This window comes from Marmota monax, unplaced genomic scaffold (genome assembly GCF_021218885.2).
Source record: "Marmota monax isolate L192 unplaced genomic scaffold, Marmota_monax_Labrador192_F-V1.1 WCK01_AAM20220418_F8-fsc00002, whole genome shotgun sequence".
NCBI lineage: Eukaryota > Metazoa > Chordata > Mammalia > Rodentia > Sciuridae > Marmota > Marmota monax.
In genome coordinates this window covers 20,362,655-20,385,844 of record NW_026693571.1, presented here as the reverse complement: position 1 = coordinate 20,385,844, position 23,190 = coordinate 20,362,655, and positions in this window count along the sequence as shown.

Genomic DNA, 23,190 nt, shown 5'->3' with positions numbered 1-23,190 from the left:
ACTTAATTAACACAGTAAGAACAAAAGGTCATGAATCAAATTGTTAAATGTCTAGAATTGATCCTATTGTAAAACATCTTCAAAGAAACCAAAATAGTAAGTGGAAAAAATGATTTAAAATAATTAGTGTGGGAAATTAAGCAAACAAGTGGAGTGATTTGTGATTAAATTTGTGGCAGAAGTTGGATGTATTTGTGGCAGAAGTTGGATGCAGGATATATTGGTAAACATTTCTTATCCAATTATCTGGACTATAGCCAGTTTCAGCCAATCCAAAAACAACATGAAAGCTCTAATGTAGTGCTGATCAAGAAAGTACAAGGTTATAGCACAGCAACTGTGGAGACCCATAGGTTTATGAGATATAAAGTCAATTCCCTAGGCAATTACTCAGCTTATCCATTGCTTCAGTTTAATCAAGAGACTGTTTGTATAGTCCACCTGACAGTGACCTGGCCTTCCACTAAAGAGATTTGGGTCAGAAATAATATTTTCTGTGCCCGATACATGGTTTTCTTTTATGATAATAGTTCAGAAAACCTTGACTCTTCCTCAGAAAGAGGCTACACCTCAAAAGTGGCAATAAAAAGCTGCTTTCAAACTATTCTTTATGAAAGACAGTCCTTAAGAAGAGCAAAATTAATAACTTTTCACGTTAGCTCAGAGAGAAGAAGCATTATAATGACATTTAGAAAAAATTAGGAATGGTTTAAAGTGTGAATTTGTCATTTCAGGTTTGAATTACAAAATTTTCATAAGATATGAATATTTCTAAGTAAAAATTACTGTGGGGTTGGGGATGTAGCTTAGTAGTAGAGTAATTGTCTGGCATATGTGAGGCCTTGAGTTCAACCCCAACACTGCCTAATAATAATAATAATAATAATACATCAGATATATTTGGTTCATTAGTATATGAAAATCTCTAAAATAATTCACAAATACTTTGTCATTTTATAGGTTGAAACCACTCAGCAGAAATGCATTTACATGTACTGAAAAAAGCTATTTCTAAAATGTTTCCTGAATGTAAAACCTTGTCTATATGCTTTAAAAAAATCTTTATATTCATAGAATGTCTATTCTATGCATTTAAATTAAGATATCTATGTATCCTGATACCAATGAATAACAACTCATCCTCCATCAGTATAACTTTCACTATTTTCTTCTTTCAACTATTGACAATTACATCACCAAACATTTTCTGTGCAACTCATAGGAGCTTAATATTAATTGAGTCTAATGTAAACATCCTCATAAATTCTAAATGGAGAGTGCCAGCCTCAAACCTTTGTCCATTACAGTGTTCATGGTTGAACCTTGTGTATAAGGAAAACCTCTATACAGATATGTCTATGTATCTGTTCACATCTCTGTGGGCCCATAGCTTAGTCCTCTAAGGGAAGTCTTCAATTAAAAGAGGACAAGAACTTAGAGGATGGTTCACATAATACTTTCTGTGGGATGCAAGGACAATGAAGCAAATTAACATATAAAAAGGGTTATCCTGGATGCAGTTTTATGGTACTGATCACACCTTGGGAAACTCTATGTAATGGCTGGTGCTAGTGACAACACCCATCACACCCTGAGTAGTAGACTCAGGGATGTGATGAGTTGGCTAGAATGCAAATGAATTCACTCAGGATTTTGCAGAGCCTTCATCTTTGCTATAGAATTTTCCAATCTTTAAGTTTTCTTGGAAGTCCAGCATTATTTAGAAACTTTCAAGTAGCAGTTCTCACCACTCCAGAAGTAATAAAGTCCAACATTCAGGGGACAATGACCACTTCACCAGAAACGGAAAGCACTCAACCCCCATGGCAGGGGTTAAGATTTCTTTATGGGGCCTCAGGAAAGCAGAGCTTTCTGAGCAAACTTCAGTCCTTAACTAGTCAGTGCACATCACTTCATCTGTCACAGTCTACATGTCAATCCCTGAAGCCTTCCCAAACCCCCAAATGTGCACTTGTGGTGCTATTATCCTCCTTCCATGGACAGCTTATACTTTTACTTGTTCAGTGCATGCTTCTTTTTCTAGCTTATAATTGGTAGAACAACAATTTGTCTCATCTCATTTGCTCCTATATCCCCAGAGCCCAGAATATAATACAGGCTTAAAACCTATCTTTCAGTGAAGACAAAAGACATAAATACCCTGCCTGGTGGGTCTCAATATCCCTAGAGTCTATTAGAAAACAGAAATACCTTGAACCTAATAGAATGTTATATATGGTACATAAATAGGGGCCTCAGCTCTATCCCTTAATTAGTAATAGGCTGAGGAAGCCCTAGGAAAGAATTGGAACTGTGTACTCAATCAGGTTCATACATACATGCATTTGCTTGGTGATCTGATATAGACATGGCAACAGTGGTATTGGGAGAGAGCAAGAGTGAAACTAGAACAAAAGTCATCTCGTAAGGAGGCCTGCCCTGTTTATTACATGAAATCACCTTCACTTGAATGTTCCATGAGCCCTTATTTAAAGGGATCTAACATAATATCAGTTTTACACATTGTTCATAAATTCATTTTAAAAAGTCCTTCCTCAGGCCAAGAGAAAGGACCATAAACATTTCTATTCATAAACCTCCCTAGAGATTCTTCTGTGGGTGGGGGAGAGGAGGACATTCTCATACATAATCAGAGCTGCTCTTTATTATCTTTGGCTAAAATTCGTTCTCCTCAGTCAAGATGCTTTGCCCTGACCTTGTATTATGTACTTTATACTATGCTAGCCCCTCATAAGCCAATACTGAGAGAAACAGAACAAGTTCTGGCAAGAAATTAGGTCCAGTAAAGGAGACAGAAGTGAAAACAGTCCACTTCCAGCCTAATCGATACATATTATGACTGGAATAAGTATGAAGAGTTCTGGGAGCAGACAGATAATCCCCCATGGTATCAGAAGGAACTTCTCAGCAGAAGTGGCATCATCTAGGCTGAGACCTACAGATTGAGTAGCAGGAAATCACAAGTTCCAAGCAAGGCACATAGCACATTCAGGGGTTCACACAGCATGGTGTATTGGAGAAATTTCAGTTGTACATACAGCTCAGTGATTGTCCCAGGTCAGAAGTGGTAAAAAGCATAGATGAGGACTAGGAAATACACAAAGTTAGGTCAAGAGGGCACTGAAAGATGGGTCAAGAGGCTGAACTTCCTCTTGAAAGCATTAGGGAGCTAGTAAGATCTTAAATTGATAGCATTAGTTTTGTACTTTAGACTTTGGCTATAGATAATGAAAAAGGATCAGAGAGTTGAAGACTGAAGACAAAGAAACAAGTTTGGATGCTGCTGGAAATTTGTAATAATACTGAGGACAGATTAGTCGAATGGGAAGGCAAGAAATGGCAAACTTGAAGGAGAAATAACAATATCAAGTGCTGTTAAGGACCCGTACATCGATTTGAGTTGAGTAGTAAGGCAAAATGAAGACTCTTGCTTAGGTTTTAAATGGATAAAAACTTTCTAGTTCTGCAGTAGAATCCATGTGGGCTTGAATGAGCCCATGGCCAGGTATGCCAGGGTGAGGTAGGTGCATTGCAAAACTGCCACAAGGAAGATGCTAACAACACTTTCTTAGTGCTGAGGGGTAGGCTCCTGTCTTTCACCATCACTTTAGGGACAGCTACAGCCATAATACTGTTCACTTTAAGCCAGACAGATCACAATGGCCTCTCTGCACAACCACCTCAGCCTACATTTATAGCATAAATTTTGTTTCCATAGTCTGTGTAAGAAACCAAGTCCACTTACCTATATACCCTCTTTCCCCTGCAGCTCTAAGCAACTGCTTTGGCATTCTTTTCCACAGATAGGCATTACTCTGGTCTGGGTAGTCATTACTACCTATAGACAACAATTCCTCCCTCTTATTTAAGGTGCCACTTGCTATGGTCTAAGGGTTTGTGTCTTCCCTAAAGTTCATGTTGATCTCTACTTCCAAGGTTATGGTATGAAGACTGGGGACTTTGGGGAGTGATTAGATCTGGACAGGGACAGCCTTCATAAATTATATTAGGGCCTTTATAAAATAGATCTAAAGGAGCTGGTTTGACCTTCCTGTGTTGGGCCTGTGGTAGCACATCATGGCAGAAGCATGTATCAAAGCAAAACTTTTCAACTCATGGGTAAGATGCAAAAGATAGAGGAAGGTATCAAAATCCCTTTCTAGAGCCAGTCCTCAGTGGTCCAAAGATTCCCACCCCCATTAGACCTTATCTCCTAAAGTTTCCACCATCTCCCAATAACACCAATTAGGAACCAAGCCTTCAACACATAGGCCTTTAGGGAATGCTCCAGACCCTATTCATAGTACCTTGTGATACCTTATTCTCTGTGCCAGCAAGAAAGCCATCATCAGCTGCACCCCTTGGCCTTGATCCAGAACCATTAGCCACACTAAAGCTCTTTTTTATAAAGTTTCCCTGAATGTCACGGATACTAGTACCCTGGTAGAGCAAAATCCTGCTTGGAGGCATGAACCAGCTGGAAAAATTAAAAAGTCTAAAAATAATCAATAAGGAACAAAAGACAATAGAGAGAAAATAGTTTTAAAAGTCAGGGCCTGGTGGGTATTCTAGCCTGGATAGGAACTGGAACTGAACAAGGGAAAATGGCCCAAATCCTTTATTTAAGGGGAAATACATCAAAAATTTTCAGTGTGGTAGACTTCTTGAAGAAAACAGGATAAAGATGGGAAAAACAAGTTGTTTGAGGCTGGGGAGGCTACACCCACCTCCAGGGGCTGCCTTTGAACCTACAGCTGTGAGCTAAGGTAGGGTGTCAGCTTTAATCTGAGCCATCTGCAACTGGTGGATTCACAGCAGGAGTTCTCAGAGAAGCAAACCCCTGCCTTGTGATGCCTTAAATCAATTCATAATCTATATATGGCCTCTAACACCAGAACCCCAATATTTCATTATTGTAATGTAAAAAAGAATAACACATAAAGACACAACAATAAGATACCATTCTATAAACCAGGAAATAGGACCTTACTAACATTTAATCTTCTGGTTCCTTTATCTTAAACTTCTCAGCCTTTAAAACTGTGAGAAATAAACTTCTGTTGTTTATAAGCATCCAGTCCGTGGTGTTTTGTTGTAGTAGCCCAAAACAGTGATACACCATGCAACATTACTTGTTGCTATAGTTACATAAAAACCCTATAAGGAGTTTTATCTCCTCAAATACTTTTGTTACTACTCTCCCTCAATCATACCTACAGTTATACTCAGAAGCTTTTTCCTTACCTGCAACTAAACCCTTAATTTCATTCTAGTTTCAAGCATCCTAACATTCCATTACTACCCTCTACCTTCCGGGTCATTCTTTTAAGTTCTCCAAATCTCATGGTTCTTTGACTTAATCAGGACCTGCAATCCACTGATTCTACCACTTGCTAATTCACCCCATTCATGTTCTAAGTTTATCTCCTCACCCAAGTTATGTGCCATTAGCCCATCATCATAAACCATATATATGACCCTCCATTTTATTGCCCCTCTAATTTCTTTACTATACTCACCGACTCTTCATTAATCCACATCTGATATCACTAGGCAAGCAAGAAGCATGCTCCCAGTTGACAGGTCTCACCTGAATTCCATGGTGCCCACCTCAGGCAGGCCTGTTGCTGTCCATGTCTCCCACTCTCTCAGACAATGACTTCCATCCTTGCCAAGTTATTTCAAATTTCCTATGTCATCTCACACTCTCAGTCTCAGATAGTTTTCTCTTCTTTTTCTTTTTATTTATTTATTTTTTATTTCATGGAAATAAGGTAGTGGGAGAGAACTGCTATACTCTTACAAAAGTATGTTTCACAGTCTACCTGCCTCTGGAACCCACACCTGGCTTTTCATCTTCTACAGCAGATAAACTCCTCCACTTCTTCCCTGGATTCTGACACATCTCATCTGCCTGCTCCTTCTCTGTCTTTGTGTTCTCCATTAAAAATGTCTCTATTTGTCCAGATTTTCCAGCAAAAATTCCTTTTTGTCCTTAATTTGCTGCTTTCTCTTACCTGTAGATTTAATCTAACAGTAAGTATTGGCACTTCTATCACAAAATATATTTCTAAATCATCCACTTTTACCACCTCTGCTGCTGTGTGAGTCTAGCCACCATCATCCATTACAAAGACATGTCACGATTACCTTCCTTGTGCCTATCATGACCACATAGGACCAACGTTTCATACAGAAGCAGAAGGCAACAGTTGAAAGGAACACCTAAGTACACTAGTTCAGTGTTCCAAACCCTCCATGCCTTCTACTCAAATAAACCCCTAACCCCTTTACAAGGCCTTCAAATCCCTAAAACATTTGGACCCTATCAATCAGCATCAGTATCTGATTTTCTGACCCATGGGTGCACATTTGAAACACTGGCCATTTGCATCTTCCTTAAGCTCTCATTCTGCCTGAGGTTTTTTTCTCACTTCTCTGACAAAATTGCTCTTCTACAGGACCTTAAAATTTCCACAATTTATTGAATACTTTGGTTAAATATTACAAAATCCTTCAGGGCTCAATTGGAGAAGCAGCAGACAACATCCACACAAACACACATTTGCAAAGAGAGAGCAAGAGTTATTATTTTAAGGGTACAGCCTATGCAATTGTGGGGGTGGCTTTTCCGAGACCCAGTATATTCATCAGATCATCAGGAAGGGGGGATTATGAGCACTGAATATTTGCAGGAATGACACTGTTACCTTGAGGCAGAGCTGAGCTTATCCCTCAATGTAAAGACCTTCCTTCAACCCCAATGTAAAAGGCCTAATTAATTAAGTCAGTTCCATTCATAATAGTCATTCTTATTTAAAGTCCACTGATTAGTGACCTAATTATATTTGCACACTTTCTTCACAGAACCTCATAGACTACTGTTTGATTAAATAACTAGGGATCAGAGCCCAGTTAATTTAATATGTCAGAAAAGTCATCATAAATTACCTATTCAGAAGGTCCTTCCATGATCATCACAATCGTATATAAACTCTGAAGGTCATTTATTCTCTATCTCTGTAACTCAACTCATTTTTCTCCTAGGTATATCACAAGCTGAAATTATGCATTTATTTATTTTTTGGTTCCTTCAGTGTCTACAAAAATTGAAGTACTTTGTCTCATTCATGACTCAATCATTCAAGAATTTTTTGAAGGAATGAATGAATAAAGTAATGTTACTACCAATCAACCTTAGTGTACTATGAATGTGTAATGCAATTCTCTACTCAAAGCTCTACTTAATTATCTATTCAAAGCTCTGGCCTTGTTAGTTGACAAGGAGTGTGGTCAGACTTTTGTTGTTGTATTGGGGTACTGGGGAATTGAATTCAAGGGCACTTAACCACTGAGCTACATCCCCAGCTCTATTTTGTATTTATTTTAGAGACAGGATCTCACTGAGTTGCTTAGGGTCTTAATACATTGCTCAGTCTGGCTTTGAACTCGCAATTCTCCTGCCTTAGCCTCCCAAGCCACTGGAATTACAGGCCTGCACCACCACACCCAACAGGTTAGACCTTTTTAAAGGACATGTTGGTAGGCAGACAGTGTGAGGATATTATCATCTACCACCCAAAGTGAAAAGGTAGGCAAGGTCATGGTCTGTTTTATTTTAGTATAAAATATTTCAAAGGGACTTGATTTTTAACACATGACAACTCTGATCTGGATTTCTGATATTTGTTAATATTTGCTGTTTGCAACTCAAATCATAGTTATACTGCCCATAAAGGAGCATCCCTCTTAGGTATAGAAATCAACAACATATGTGTAGATAGAAATAAAAAGAAAGAAAAGAAGGAATGGAGGGAGGAAGACAGGTAATAAGAGAAGGTAAAAGAAGCCTCAAAATGACCTATAGTTAATTACAATTTAAATTTTTTGTTTTATTTTGTTTTTCCCTTTAGTTTTAATGCACAAAATGTAGAAAATATAACTACTAATTAAAAATATTATGCTCTTATTTCATATGAGTCTTTGAAATTAGCAACAGTACTATTGTCAATAAATTTCCCTTTATTCAACCCTCTGTAAAAGGCAATGAATGGTCCATGTGGTATGAAAAGAGTGAATTGAATGCCACAGCTTTAACCAACTGTTTTGTAGCATACACTTGCAGACCATCAAGTGACAGGTACTAAGTAGGTGGTGTGAGAGATAAAAAATCATGGTCCCTACGTTTCTGAAATTCATTTATTAGTGTGTGAATCTTCCTCTCATTTTTCTCTGAATATTACTAAGCACATCCTTTTTGCCAAACATAAATTTGTCTTGCAATTAACTTCAATGAAATAAATAAGTAAATAAAACGAAATCCACAAACACCTTTAAATGTTTACTTTCACATAGGGTCCCTATACAAATAATTGCTAAAGTGGGAAGTTAGAGCGAATACAAATCAAAACTCAAAACAAACACAAATTCTGAGTCCCTTCGATGGGAAAAAAATGTAGGTATGCTGAGACTAAAGACTGCTCCCACTGAACTGCTAGGTGAATAATGTGCTCCCCACAGCCAGTAGGGCACTCAGAACCTGTTAAGGAAATGAAGCTGCACTATGTAAACTGTATGAGGTAGAAATTGATGTGCCTTCCCATCTTACTCACCAGGAAGATCTGGCAGATTGAGACATGATACAGAAAAAAGCAGATTAGTCAACAAACGACTCCTTTAATTATATCCAATGTGGAGAATGGGACATAGTGAAGAAATCTCATTTGAGACAATCAGTAGACAAAGATTCATAGCAGAGCAAAAGTCAGGGTTCCAGAATAAATGATTCAAATGAACTAGCACTTTGCCTCAAATTCCCACTGACAGTAAATTTCAAAGCTTGCATGAGTGGCTTGTCAAAGCCCCTAATGATCACTTTCTGGATGAGTGGTTTTTGAAGTTTTACATTTATTGAACACTTTCATATAAAGACATTTTCCCCATGGGTCAAGTTTTCATAATGCAAATGCTATATGATAATAAATTACCTTTGGGTTGAACAATTCTGAATTTGTATTATAAGCAATGGTGCCATGATATTTATTCTCTGCTATGTTGATAAGAAAAGATTCTTATTCCAAAAACCAGATCCAATCAATTGTCTCAGTGTAATTTATATCAACCTTTAACAATTAAAAACAAAATTATCTGCACTGAGATTTAGTTCAGTGATAGACTTCTTGCATAGGATACACAAGGCCCTGGATTAAATTCTCAGCACCACAAAAAAAAATAAAAATTAAGATAAGTAAGTAAATAAATAAAATTACCATTGAAACTTCCTGTGAATCATTGAATAGCCACATATGAAAGTTAAATGTACTTATTATTAAGAAACACTGACAAATTTAAGCTCTTCTCCATTTTGTGAGATATACCAGGATAAATACAGATTAATAAATAAAATATTCCTAAAAACATTAACAGAATGTGCATATCAATGTGTTATGAAGGCCCTCTCAGATTATCCAAATTAAGGTAGCTAACATTTATGGTGAAATACTATCCTCTCAGTCACTGCTTTACATGTTGACATATACTTACATATTAATTCTTTTATTCTTAAGAAAGAAGGATGCTTCCTTTTCCTCAATGAATGAAATGCTATATTGTTTTCATGTTATAAATGAATTGATACACAAAATATTAACCAGTTTGTTCAATGTCCCAAAGTATGGAAGTGGGAGAAACAAAAACTAAGTAGACTTTGAAAGATCAGTTCTTAACTACTGTTTAATGCTGCTTTGATAAAATCACTTAGGCATTCTCATTTTACTTCATAAAATCCTGTTATTATCATTTATAATATCCACCAAAATTTATAATTATACATCTAATTCTTCTCTTGTTGATTTAGCATCTACCTTTCTGTATGGAGTATAATCCCTTATAGACTGACTTCAGTCTGCATATGCAAATTCTAGCACAGAGAAAAATAATTAAAAGGTGGCTATATGAAGGAGGAAAGAAGGAGATGAAGAAGGAAGAAAAATAGGAAGAGGGGGAAAGAAAGGAAGGAGGAAAGAAAGAAATTGATGCACAAAAAGCATTTAAATTTTTTCTCTGTCTGATATTATCACCATTTTGCCAAACCAAACATTTTGCTTTTAGAGAGTTTTTGATATCAGGTTAACCTAAGCAACTTTGCTCACTCTCAGGGAGGCATATTGATGGGTATTACTCCTATGTATTGCTCTCTGCGCCTAAATAGCCTCAGCTCTGTTTCACCATCTAAATACAATTGACTGTGTGTGTGTGTGTGTGTGTGTGTAGTCATAAAGCAAAGATCTTACATGTTCTATTAAACGCAAAGTGCCGCTATAGCCATTCAACTTGACACTACCCATTCATCTGGCTTTTCATCCTTGCAGGTAGTGCCCTGATGATTTCCACTGATCCATGTGAGAAATTGTGTCATAACAGTATTGGACTCAGTGTAGAAAATATATGATTTTATAAACATTTTAAAGGTATGAAGGGGAATTAATTGTGATGTTTTAAAAGAGCAATATATAGATAGAAGCATAAGGAAAAAAACACAAACCAAACAAAGCAAGAAAAAAGATAAAGAGGCAAAACTTTGGAGGTATCAAAGCAGGAGTATCTTTTTTCTAGCCAATGACATTTTTCTCATTATTACCAAGAGTCCATTCCCTCACTTATATTCTTTTCTTTTAATTTGCATATACTTTTTGCACCTGGTACATTGTAGGTAACTTAATAGAAAATGCTAGGATAGTGGTAAGCTCTTATGGGGAAAGGCATACCATATATAGAGGTTGTGTCTTAGTGTGTTAACTTGAGGGCCTGGCATGACTAGACAGCAAGTGGGGGGAGCTAATTAACAAACAATGAGGAATCTGGTTGCAATGCAGGTGCTGTGTCAGTGAACAAAGGCAGTTTAGGTACTTCTGAGAGTAGAAAGATTGGAGGAAATAAAGATATGTCCAAATCAAATTTTAGAAGTGATTAACCTATACACTTCCTTTAGGAAAACTTAAGAAATCTAAATTATTCTATGCAATCTCTGATTTCAGGTTATTCTCTCCTTATTTGTCACTCTGCAGAGTTTGGACCATGAAGGAAGTGAGGAGCTCTATGTGTCTTATACATAGTTCTACATATTTTGTAAAGAGCAGGTATATTTAATTTTTTTTGACTCAACACATGTCTTGAAAGTAAAGAAGAATAAGAATGCAGGCCTGAAAAGCCTGAAAATAAAATTTTAAGAACATTATATGATATGAATTAGTTGTTCTTTTATTTAGATTATCTCACAAAAGAACTGCCTTCCATTGCAGAATCTTAACAGATAATCAATAAATACACGAAATAAAGGATGAGCATTAAGACAGATTATATTAATTCATTCAAAGCACAATAAATATACAATTACAGAAAAATAAGAATTTTATCAACATCTATTAATAGCAAAACTGAAGTAAAGAAGTTGAATCAAATTAACTCTTGTTGGTATAAAATTTAAATTAATACTCCAAAGCAACACTCCTAGTCCACATGTACACATGTTGAAATCTGATGTATGTTGAGAACTTTGTGTGCTGTGTTGCTTTCTAGTATCAATTGACATAGTCTCACAGATTTGTCTCCTTTATCTTTAGAGGAAAAATAATATTTACCAGGTTACAAAGATCATAATGAAAATGTGGCTGAATCCCAATGCATCTTCTACCTGAGACCAGACCTGTCCCTTTAAAACCTGTGACTAGTTGCAAAATTTGTTTAATAAAGTTTGGCATATGGCAGGTGATATATACTGCGGAGGCTGTCCTTCACCTCTTTGCAAATCAATAGTCTAAGTTACCTGAAAAAATGACCAAAAGCTATATATTAGTGAATATATTGGATTATTGTTTTATTTTTGGTTATTGTTTTGGGTCTTTTAATTATCCTATAGATCAATGGATAACAACCAATAGCCAAGTGGACTGTATTTTAAGCTATAAAAGTGTGTTTGCAAAACTGTTTAGACAGCACAATTTTCAAAATCACAGACTGTAATATTCAATTGCTATGACTTATACTAATGAATATCATTACTATTAAGGGATTCCAAAATGATGTGCGTGTGTGCACCAAAATATTTCAGATTTTTGTTTTATTTTGTTTTTTTTTTAATTGGGGAATTTACCTCTCAGAGCACAAAAATACAGCTTTGTCTTTAGTTAGATTTGAGCACAGTTATTACTGTGTGATTATTATGATGCTAAAGAACAGAGAGACTCTGAAATCCAGGATCATTGGGTCCAGTGTCCTGTTTTTCTAATTTCTTTCTTTTTGGTCCATGTATGACATTTATTTGTTTACTCAATACAGCTTCTTCAGGTCCATTAAGTATCAAACATTGTGCTAGTTGCACTGAATGCAATAAATAAAATAAATCCCTTCATCAAAGTAATTTTATACTTTGATAGAAAAGAAAAGCATGTAAATGCTTTACATAACAGAGTATGCGGCATGAGAAGTATTTAAGTCAAAGAGGATATGACATTCTCTGAAGGAGCAGAGCCAACTTTTGAACTGAGTCTTAATAACTAACTAGACATTTTGTAAAGAAGTAGAATAAACATATTACTACAAAAGGAAAAAAAATACATGATTCTTTGCAGGCATCAACATAGCATAGAATTCTTGAGGACCTGGGTTGCTTCTAACTCCTTAATGGACAGTCAAGTACATAGATGTCATGTACCCTTTCTATTTTAACATTATTTTTGAAACACTTAGAAAATACTGAAGCAAAGTTTGAAAATTCCAAAATTATAAGTCAATATTTACTTAATTAGGTAATAATCTAATGGTGTGAAGGAAAACACATACAAAGACTTTTCAAAATATGAAATAGCATTTGTAATTGCATGTTATGACATGTTTAAAGTAGTGGGGAAGGAATGAGAAAGCTAGAAATTTGAATTCAATGAATGATATTGTCAGTGATGTACACTCAAGCATGGCTACCATGTTGTACGATTTCACAATATTAAAAAGAAATCAGATTGAAATTTTGCTCCCAGGAGAACCATTTGCATCAACTAAAATGTCAATATGTCAGTACATCTTACTTCCTGGACTTGTTCAACTCGGTATCTTAGCAGAAAAGCCTCCATAATACCCTGATATTTCTCTCAAAGTCCAGTCCAAAGTTTGCAATTTTGAATATCAGACCTTGTTTAAAGCCTAAGATAGTCAATTCTTTCTTTGATTTTGGGATCAGGCCACCTTAACAGGGATTCTCATGAGAGTCCTGAAGGTCACTAGCTTTCAGTGTCTTGGTTTTGCTGATCCAGCACTTAGAAGTTTTATTTCCATTTTGAAACCAATAAATCAGCATATCTTGCCAGAGGAGTTTTAACCTCTTAAGATGCAATCAAATTCCTCAGTCAGAATGACTCCTGAAAATTGATCTGCACGTGGCTAAGAGTGGAAAAGAACTTTCATGTATCTAAGGAATATATATTGCTGATTTATAGTATAATGTTAGCTGGATCTTGCAGGATTAAGTAGTACTGTTGTAATTATAAAAATCTCAGTTTGTGTATACCAGACAGGACACTAAATAGTCCATCAGAAACTGATCAATTTTTTATGTATGGTTGTGCAGATGAGAAAATGTTTATCTTTTCTCCACTCAACTTCTGCTTATTGGCTGGATCTTTCAAATTAGACTGACAAAGGACAGATCAACAAGAAAAAAGAAACAGAACTTATTTAATATATGCAATTATGCATATACAAGGGAGTACTAGATCAGTAACTCAAAGAAGTAGTTAAGATTTGGGGTTATAGAACATCTTAACAGAAGACCATTACATTTTTAGAAAAGATACAAGCCAAAGGAAAAGGACTTGAATTTCTAGGGACTGTAAATTGTGGGAAGGGAAATAAATGGATTAACTGATGGTAGATAAGGACTGACTAGTGAAACTTGTTATGGAGATTCCTCCTGTGCTATCTCTGTTGATAAGAGTGTAAAGTCTTTTTCGGTATTTAACTCTGTTTTTCTGGTATAAAGAGGAGATGGGACACCTTTAAAAAAATGTGTTGGGTGCCTTTAGGCAAAAGGACAGGCCCAAGAATTTTTCTGATAGGTTTTTTCTTACTTGCCTTCAGTTCAAAATAATCAGTATGTCAAAGCAATATGTTTTGGGGTGGCATATTCTGCTACCTTTCATTAGATAACCACTGTAGTTAATGTGTTTGTTGATATGTTGTTTAATATTTATCTTTTAGGTCATTTTAAATGTTTACCATTTTTGATCAATGTTAGAAACCACAAGGCATAAAATTTATTCTTATGAAATACCTCTTTTGGTGCTCTATATAAGAGACTAGAGGCTTGGAAATTATTGGATTCCCTTTTTCTTTCTTTCTGTTTTAATCATATAATTTTTGTTCTGAATTTTCTGACCTAGAAATATTGTCAAAAGATGATTTTCACCATATTTGAATGAAACAATTTACATTTCAGTACATTAATTTCATCATTCAATGTTTCAAAAAAGAAACAATGTATGGTTATCAATGTATGGTTTGTCAACTTTCCTCATTCCAATCCTGTCCTGTTTCTTTGGTCAGGGCTGTCCTAGACTGACAAGAAAAGTATAAAAGTATCATATTATCTTCCTGCTTGAACATTAGGGGAGAATTAAGGAAGAGCCAACAGTCTTGAAACCCTACTTTCCCCTTTGATGAAGCAATATCTAGCTAATTTAATCAGACTATCAAGTGATTAGACAGGTAACGTGTCCCAGGTGTCCTGTTATGTAGAGGAAGGAGATCTCTGGAGATCTCTCTCTGACACACACACACATACACACACACTCTCTCTCTCTCTCTCTCTCTCTCTCTCACACACACACACACACACACACACACACAAACACTTGCATGGATTTATCCATATATTATTCCATTATTCCCTCAGCCCTTAACTTAGCAAGTTGATTTTCAGCTTCATTGCTCAGAATCAAGTGAGCATAATGTCAATGGAGTAATTGCGGGACTCAGATAAAGGAAGAACAAGTGAAATGAAACAACCAAAATCACTAAGAAATATCTGAAGCTTCTGAACAAGAAGAATCAGTCTGCTATTAGGAAATCTAAGAATAGTATTATTTTTTTTCTTTCAGGATTTAGCACTAATTTCTGCCACTTTCAACAGCTGAAAGTCATGTAAAATGTAATCTGTGCCTGTTTTGCTAAACTGTCAAAGCAACTGGCATCCATGTCTGTCTCACTATAAAAAGAAATGTAACTTCCGCCATTGTAAGTAGGGTAATCGGGTGAATGAAATGGAACAATCCTTGCCTTTAGAGTTTTGTATTGTTATGAATAGAAAATAATAATTGGATTTTTTGTTGTTGTTATCACCAGCTCATGTAGTGTTCAAATGGAATGATTGTTAAAATATAAATGGGTAAAGGGAATTGAAAAATGAAATAAGTTATTAACAGAGGGTGGTTGAGCAAATCTAGTAAGAGCTGCAATGCATTAAGTTGTAGTTTAATTTTTTTTAGAGTTTTCCTTAGAATGCTTAAGGGAGAATGTTAGGCATATTGGAGAAGAAAGGCTAAGCTGTGCTAGGCATTTTGAATTAATGTATTCTAAACTTCTCTACTTCCATTATTATTTTTTTATGTGCTTTCTGTAGCCCACAGGAGAAGGAAAGCAAAGAACAGACACTTCCTGCTCCAAAATTCCCAGTCCTTACTTGAACACCTTCAAGAACACTTTGTACCTTTGATCCTACTTTGTAATTTTGGCATAGAATTTTTTCAAGGAAGAAGACAGGGAAAAGTCCAAAGAATGAACTTATAGTACTTATCCCAAATTTATTTTTAATCTTTTAAGAACTATAAAAGTTGAAGCTGTTATTAGGGGAAGTTTTATTCTTATTCACATTAATAAAATTTTTAAGGTAAAGGGACCATATATAGATAAGCATTAGTCTGGGGAACTACCTCTTACTGGTACCAAGTCCATTGTTAATTTTTTTTGTCATTTTATAAGCCAGTTGTTGTTAAGTAGCTAATCAGCTATGAGAAAGTGGATAGAGACAGGACAATGAAAGGTGGTAACTACATGGAAGATATTAGACAAAAGCATTCAATAAAATTCATGAGGTCATAGGGCTGAAACTACAGTCCTGTGGAGTAGACCAGCATGTAGAGCAGGTGAGCATCTGGAGAATGAAAGCCAAAATGTCCAGTCTTCCTAAGCCATAGGTAATTATGACCACTTAGAAGAACTAGGATTCAAAATTATGGGTACCTTTATCAAAGCAGGCAAGAATCCCTATTACTTGAAACCATGCAGAACCTTACTGAAGCAGGTACACATCTATAAAATGGGAACCACGATGTCCAATATCCTCAGCCATGGATAATTATAACTTCTTAAGAGGAACTATTGCCTCAAGAGCATGTTACAACTATTCCTTGTGACCACCTTTTTGTATACTCCCCTCTTGACTAAGTAATAGGGACCCTTGCAAGGAAAATTAGCTGAGGGCTAATGAAAGATGTAATAAACAGCTTATGCAGGTATAAAAAGAATAAGACAAGAAGAGAGGGACACCAAAATCCTTAAAAACCCCAGACCCTATAAGAGCCATGCCATTCTGTTACAGATGGTCTGGTCCACTCAGTGCCTACACTGAATACTTAACACTTATTCTCATTTTTACAAACTCTGGCTCTGTGTAACTTGCTTACAGTTATTCCTACTGGTTCACAAAAACCATTGACTGGGCACCCCCATGGCTCCTTTGCCTCCATGCATGGGCCTCCTCTGCAATGTTGTTAAACAACTGGTAACTTTAAGTCAGGCTTGGCAGGAATATTTATACCATGGAAATTAACAAATACTATAAATCTGTTCCACAGTCTTCCAGCATCAATTCATGCTAAAAAAGCATCTAGAATAACGGGTGATAGCCATCTTGACTTTATGGCCTTTAGTAAGAGCACTCCACAGTAAGGTTAGTGTGGTTACCTTGGATGTTTATCACAGGAGCTCAGAAAGACCATGAAAACCAGGATGACCCAACAGGGAATAATGCAATAAAAATGTTTAGAAGTTTTTCAAAATGATTTCTTACCACCCTTGACCAATATCCATCTTCAATGGTTTGGATGTTTTTGTTCTTCCAAAATTCATGTCAAAATTAATCCCCAATACAATAATATTAAGAGGTGAAGTATTTAGGAAGTGATTAGGTCATAGGGTTCTGCTCTCATGAATGAAATTGGTATATTTATAAAAGGGGTTGAGGAAATGAGTTCATTCCTTTTGCCCTGAGAAGACAGTGTTCATCCTTTCCAAAGGATGAAGTAATAAGATACCATCTTGGAAGCAAAGAGTGAGTCCTTAGAAGACACTAAGATTTCCCAGGCTCCCAAACTGAACAAATAAATATTTTTTTTCTGTATAAATTGTCCAGTCTATGGTATTTTGTTATAATGGCAAGAATGGACTGACACCTTAATTAGATAGGAAACTTAGACTTTAAATACCACCATACCTGATAGTTTTAATTAAATGCCATACAAATCGCATGCAATTTAACAAAATGATACCTCTACCTAATTCCACTCCCAAGAAATTCTCTTACTGGTGTCTTAAAGCCCACACTAAAAAAGCAAAACAAAACAAAACAAAACCCTTCTAGGTTTTATTGAACCCAAACCAGTCTAAACTGTTCAAAGTTCACTGCCTGAAGCTTACACAGATAAGAGTCTAGAAACTCTGCAGGAACCTACTCAGGTTCTAGGGGAACCTGAGCAGATTTAGAGTTTTATTTATACTTATCAGAGAACAGTAACATGACATACAACCAATATAGTTTTGAAATGATAGTTAACTCTTTTATGTTACTTTCTACATACTGCACATTTAACATACTTAATTCTCATAAGAACCTATGAAATAAGAACTACTATTTTACAGATGAAAAAAACAGAACAAAACAAAAATAAAATAGGAACCTGAAGCAGATAGGCTTTAATTACTTTGCCTAGCATTTCACATCACTGTTTGGAGCCAGGCTTTGAATCCAGCAGGTCTGACTCCCTAAGCTAAGAGCTTAATCAATACAACAATACTCTTCCTGAAACTATAACATTTGTGCTATTCAAAATACTTGTTGCTAAGAATATTCCAGTTCAAGCACTCCTTATACTAGAATAAATAGTACATTACACATTGTTATTTATAAAATACATTAGTGAATATGTAAAGATTTTGACATTTCTATCAATTGCTATGATTATCATAGCCTCTTATATAAATGTGAATTTAATCCAATTCAGTCTATATTAAAAGATGATTAAGACTTTTCTAGAAACTGCACACTCAATTAGGAACTATTATAAATAAGAAAGTACTATCTAACATTTGTGCCAGAGATGATTACCGTAGAAGTTGAATGGCCACACTTATACAATTGGAACACTTGGAGAATGGAGCAAGATGATACACAGCAAAGTGCTTCCTTTAAGAATCTTGGTACAAGACATGCTATTCAATCTCTGCACTATCTATAAAGATGCTTATAGAAATAACAATAGGGCAAAATAATTAGATCTTAGTGAAATACATGAGAAATAAAATGTCACCTAGATAGAACCTGCCTTTATAGAGTTATACAAAGGATGAATAAAATGATTTTGTAATGAAAAAATTGCTGAAGAGGAAAAAAAACTACACTAGATAACAAATGAAGGGAACATTCACAGAATCCTAAATGACTAAAATAGAGAGGTGGATAAAACCAAAAGAAAGCAGAGCTATAAATACAGTATTAATCTGAGACTATAAGAAATAAATCTTAAATCAGAAACTCAAGAGGTGCCAGTATGTCTTTCTGTGAGCTTAGGCAACTGAACTAACAGTATTGAAAACTCTCAGAGTAGATTTAAAGAAAGGAAAAAGGAAAAAGAAAGAAAGATAGTCTATTTCAGTGAAAAAGAATAGAATTATATTAATGAAAAAATATACTTTAACATTAGATTATCTTTGATAATTTTTTGGTTAAATTTAACAGCTATATGAATTTAAATAATATAATTATGGAACTTGAAGACTGGAGTCAGTTTCTTATAGTGACCATATGAATGGAAATGTTGAAAAGCTACAATCCCACGCAGGGGAAAGACTAAGAGAGTAAGTTGATGCACTCTGAAAAATAAATTAGCTCAGAAAAAAAAAAGGATGAACTTGAGGTGCAGCAGATAATTTCCCAAGAATAAAGAAGTGCATCCTAGTTTTTTGAGGCCCACATGTGTACACAGAGAATAGTTAGAATGGTCTTACAGGAGAAGAATTAAATAACTTTTATCATAAAGGTGAATGCTTTTTGACACTTAAAGTCAATTATAGGCAAATTGATAACAGAAAGCAGTGATGAAATCTGGAAGCTTATTATCAAATTGATTTTTATTTTAGTTTTACTCACAAGTATGTAGTGATTAGTCAAGTGAGTTTTAGAAGGAAAAGAAACACTCAAATAGAGCAGATAGTGTTTAAAATACCTTGTCCCCTTGATTTCACAATCAAGGTTCAGACTATCAGGTAGTGAGGGAGTGGTCTCCATGGCTGATCTCACAGTTCCAGGCCAATTCTTAGCTCTAGATGTCCTTACTTTATGATCAAGCAAGTGTTTTTTTGGTGGACTATTTTGAGACTACAGAATTGCCCAGGTGTACAGGGATCATTCATGATTAAATCTGCTGCTTTTTGCATTCCAAAGATTTTTTTATTTTAAATTTATTTATTTATTCTAATTTGTTATACATGACAGCATAATGTACTTCAATTCATAGTACACATATAGAGCAAAGTTATTCATGTCTCTGGTTATACACAAAGTAGAGTCACACATTTCATGTCTTCATACATGTATTTAGGGTAATGATTAGGTAATGTCCATCTCATTCCACCATCTTTCCTAACCTCATACCCCTTCCCTTCCTTTTGCCCTGAAATCAAGTAATCACAAAATATTTTAGCTTCTGGAAGCCACCACAGAGATGATGTCCAAACCCTCAAGTTGCTGATGAGGAAACTGAGTCCCATAGAGATGAGGAGGCTTGTCTCAAATCACCAATAGTTGATATCCCCCAGCATTCAACTCCTTTAATTAGATACTGCAATTAGAATAGAAAAGACAACTGACATACTTCATGTCCCCACTCATTCACTCAGTAAGAATTTCTTGTCTACTGTGTACCAAATATAATGCTAAATATGTATCTACTGAAAAAAACAGATGTCACAGCAAATATTAGTATCTTCCTCCCCTCTTTTAAAATCAAACACTGCAATGGATTAGACAAAGGGGAACGAAGGAAAGGGAGGAGGGATAGGAATAGGAAAGAGAGTGAAATGAATTTAACACAATTTTCTGTTCATATATGAATATACCATGGTGAATCCCAACATCGTGTATTACCACAAGACTGGGATCCTAATTTGAATGAGATATAATTCATGTTAGTATAAATATGTCAAAATAGACTGTACTTTCGTGTATAACCAAAGAGATCAAATAAAAATTTAAAAATTAAAAATAAAATGCCTCATTCCCATAGTCCTCTATGCTCCAAAGTCTTTCCCATAAATCAGATAACTTCTCCGTAACTTAATCATATAGTGGATGTTATCATCATACTCCATACTAGCAACAAACGTGACTCATAGGAAGAAAATAATTTGCTTAAGATCATTATTAAGAATTTGAGCAAGAACTCAAACCAACGCCTTCATGTCCATTGTGTGATTTCCAAGTATTCATCTTAGAGCTGAAAAATAACTTGTAATTTAAATATAAACGCATGTATTGAAGAAGGGTTACTTTCTATTAAAAATAATAATTATGAAATAGAAGTTGTCTTGGTTTGAGTTTACCTAAAAGCAGAGCCTTAGTTAAGGTCTGGGGTGCAAGTACTTTATTTGGAATGTAATCACAGGAAGATGGAGTGAAAAAGTTGGGCGAAAGAGATAAGTAAAGGAGAAATGATTGCACTTGTCATGAGTGTAGGCAACTGGAGCTGAATCTCACAAGGGACCCTCTTGTTGTGACTCCTGTTACATATACACAGAACTTTCCGCGGAGGGTTCGAGACTGGAGCTTTTATCCACCAACCCTGGATTCCTTCAGTTTGATAACTCCATCTCCTTACTCCCTTGCCTTAACACTCTCAGGAACCCCATAGGCCTTACCTGTATGTGGACCCAGAGTGCTTTTCTCTTGCAGCTTAGAGAAAGGCCTGAAAGAAAGAGAGGGATGAGCACAGCTTAGAGCTGCCACAGGATTCTGAGGTGGAGTATGGAGACATGGCACAAGGGCACAAAGAGTGTCTGTTACAGTCATTCCACAAATAGATTGCTGTTAAAGTGGATATGTAAAAATTAGGTCTGAGATTTGATAGGGTATTAGAGGAGAAAGTATAATGGAGAAGTCTATGTCAGTTTCATAGAAAATAGACAACACGTTTTTCTTCTTATTAAAATGTAGCACACATCTCTCTAAAATAATTTGCTCTTCTCAAGAGATTCAATTCCTAGTTTGGTTGATAAATAGAATTATTTAAAAGCACAGAATAAAAATGAAAAAAATATATATATTTCTCATTTCTGTATATATGATATATGATATATATATATATATATATATCTCACATCAAAGACCAAATTTCCTTTAACATATACTATATTTCAGGAGAGCAACTTCTTTTGGGACAGCAAACAAAGATATATATATATATATATATATATATATATATATATATATATATATATATATATATTTGAGGAGAAAAAAATAACTTCTTATAATTTTTATAATGCTACTTATTAGAGGCAAAATAGACCATGTAATTCTAAATTTTAAATTTCTACAGAAAAATATTTAGTTTCAAAGAAATTTCAATGGCAGTAACTTGTCTTCTGTTTAAAATATTCTGCTTTATTTTCTAGTGTTGAAATTCCTTCATAAGCATTAGTAATACCTCCAAAATATTTTTAATATTTGCAAACAAATTAGGACAAAGCAAACACAATTAGAATAAGTTTATATATATATATATATATATATATATATATATATATATATATATATAGCCATTTATCAGTTAATCTTTCCTGATGTGGTATTAACTATTCTGGTCACTAACATCTCCAGTCCTTCCTGAATTATACTCCTATTGATTTCAGGAGTTAATACTACTTCCAACCTGAAAATTGCTTAGGCACACCTAGGACAATTTAAATTAAGTAAATTAAATTAAGCAATTTTAAATATCAGAGGAAACCCATTAAGAAGAGGTAGCATTTTAAAATGCAACAGATTTTTAATCAAAGTACTTAAAATGAAATTGATTTTGTAAATCTTTCCAATTGAAGTACAAAAACCTCGTAGATTATAATGCTGGAAGTAAGATAACTCAGTTTCCCATATATTTTGTTATCTGTATTCAGATATCATTCCTGTATCTTAAAAAATTAAATCAATTTTATTGAGGTAAAATTTGCATTCAACAACATGCACCCATTTAGAATGCACAGTTTGACAAGTTTTGACAAATATATATATATATATATATATATATATATATATATATATATATATATATAAAAATACTGTCACAGTCAAAATATAGAAAATTTCCTTCACCTCTAAAATTTTCCCTTCAACCTCCCACTACCATAAAACCCCTGGACAGAGGCTACCACTTATGTATTTTCTCACTGAAGATTATTTTTGCTTGAAAAATTGTATAGAAGGTACAGGGATGCTTTTAAGTTTTTCCCCCCTCGAGATAATTGAAAACCATGAAAGGAAATAACGTGTGACAGGTATGATTGGAGGTGGATTTTTGATAAATACACTTGGTGACAATGTAGAAAACAGAGGGGAAGCGTAAAAAATGACTAAAAGCTACAACATTTAGGAATCTTTTAAAATATTTCACATTAGAAACAACTAAGGTTTGAAACAAATTGAGTGTGGATAATAAAGAAGAAAGAGAAATGAAAGATAACAAAAAATATCTTTTGCTTATTTAACCATCAGTAGAAAAATAATGTATGAAGAGATAGAAACCTTTTTCCATCCCTCTCTCTCAGTTTCTCACTGGTAAAAAACTGAGC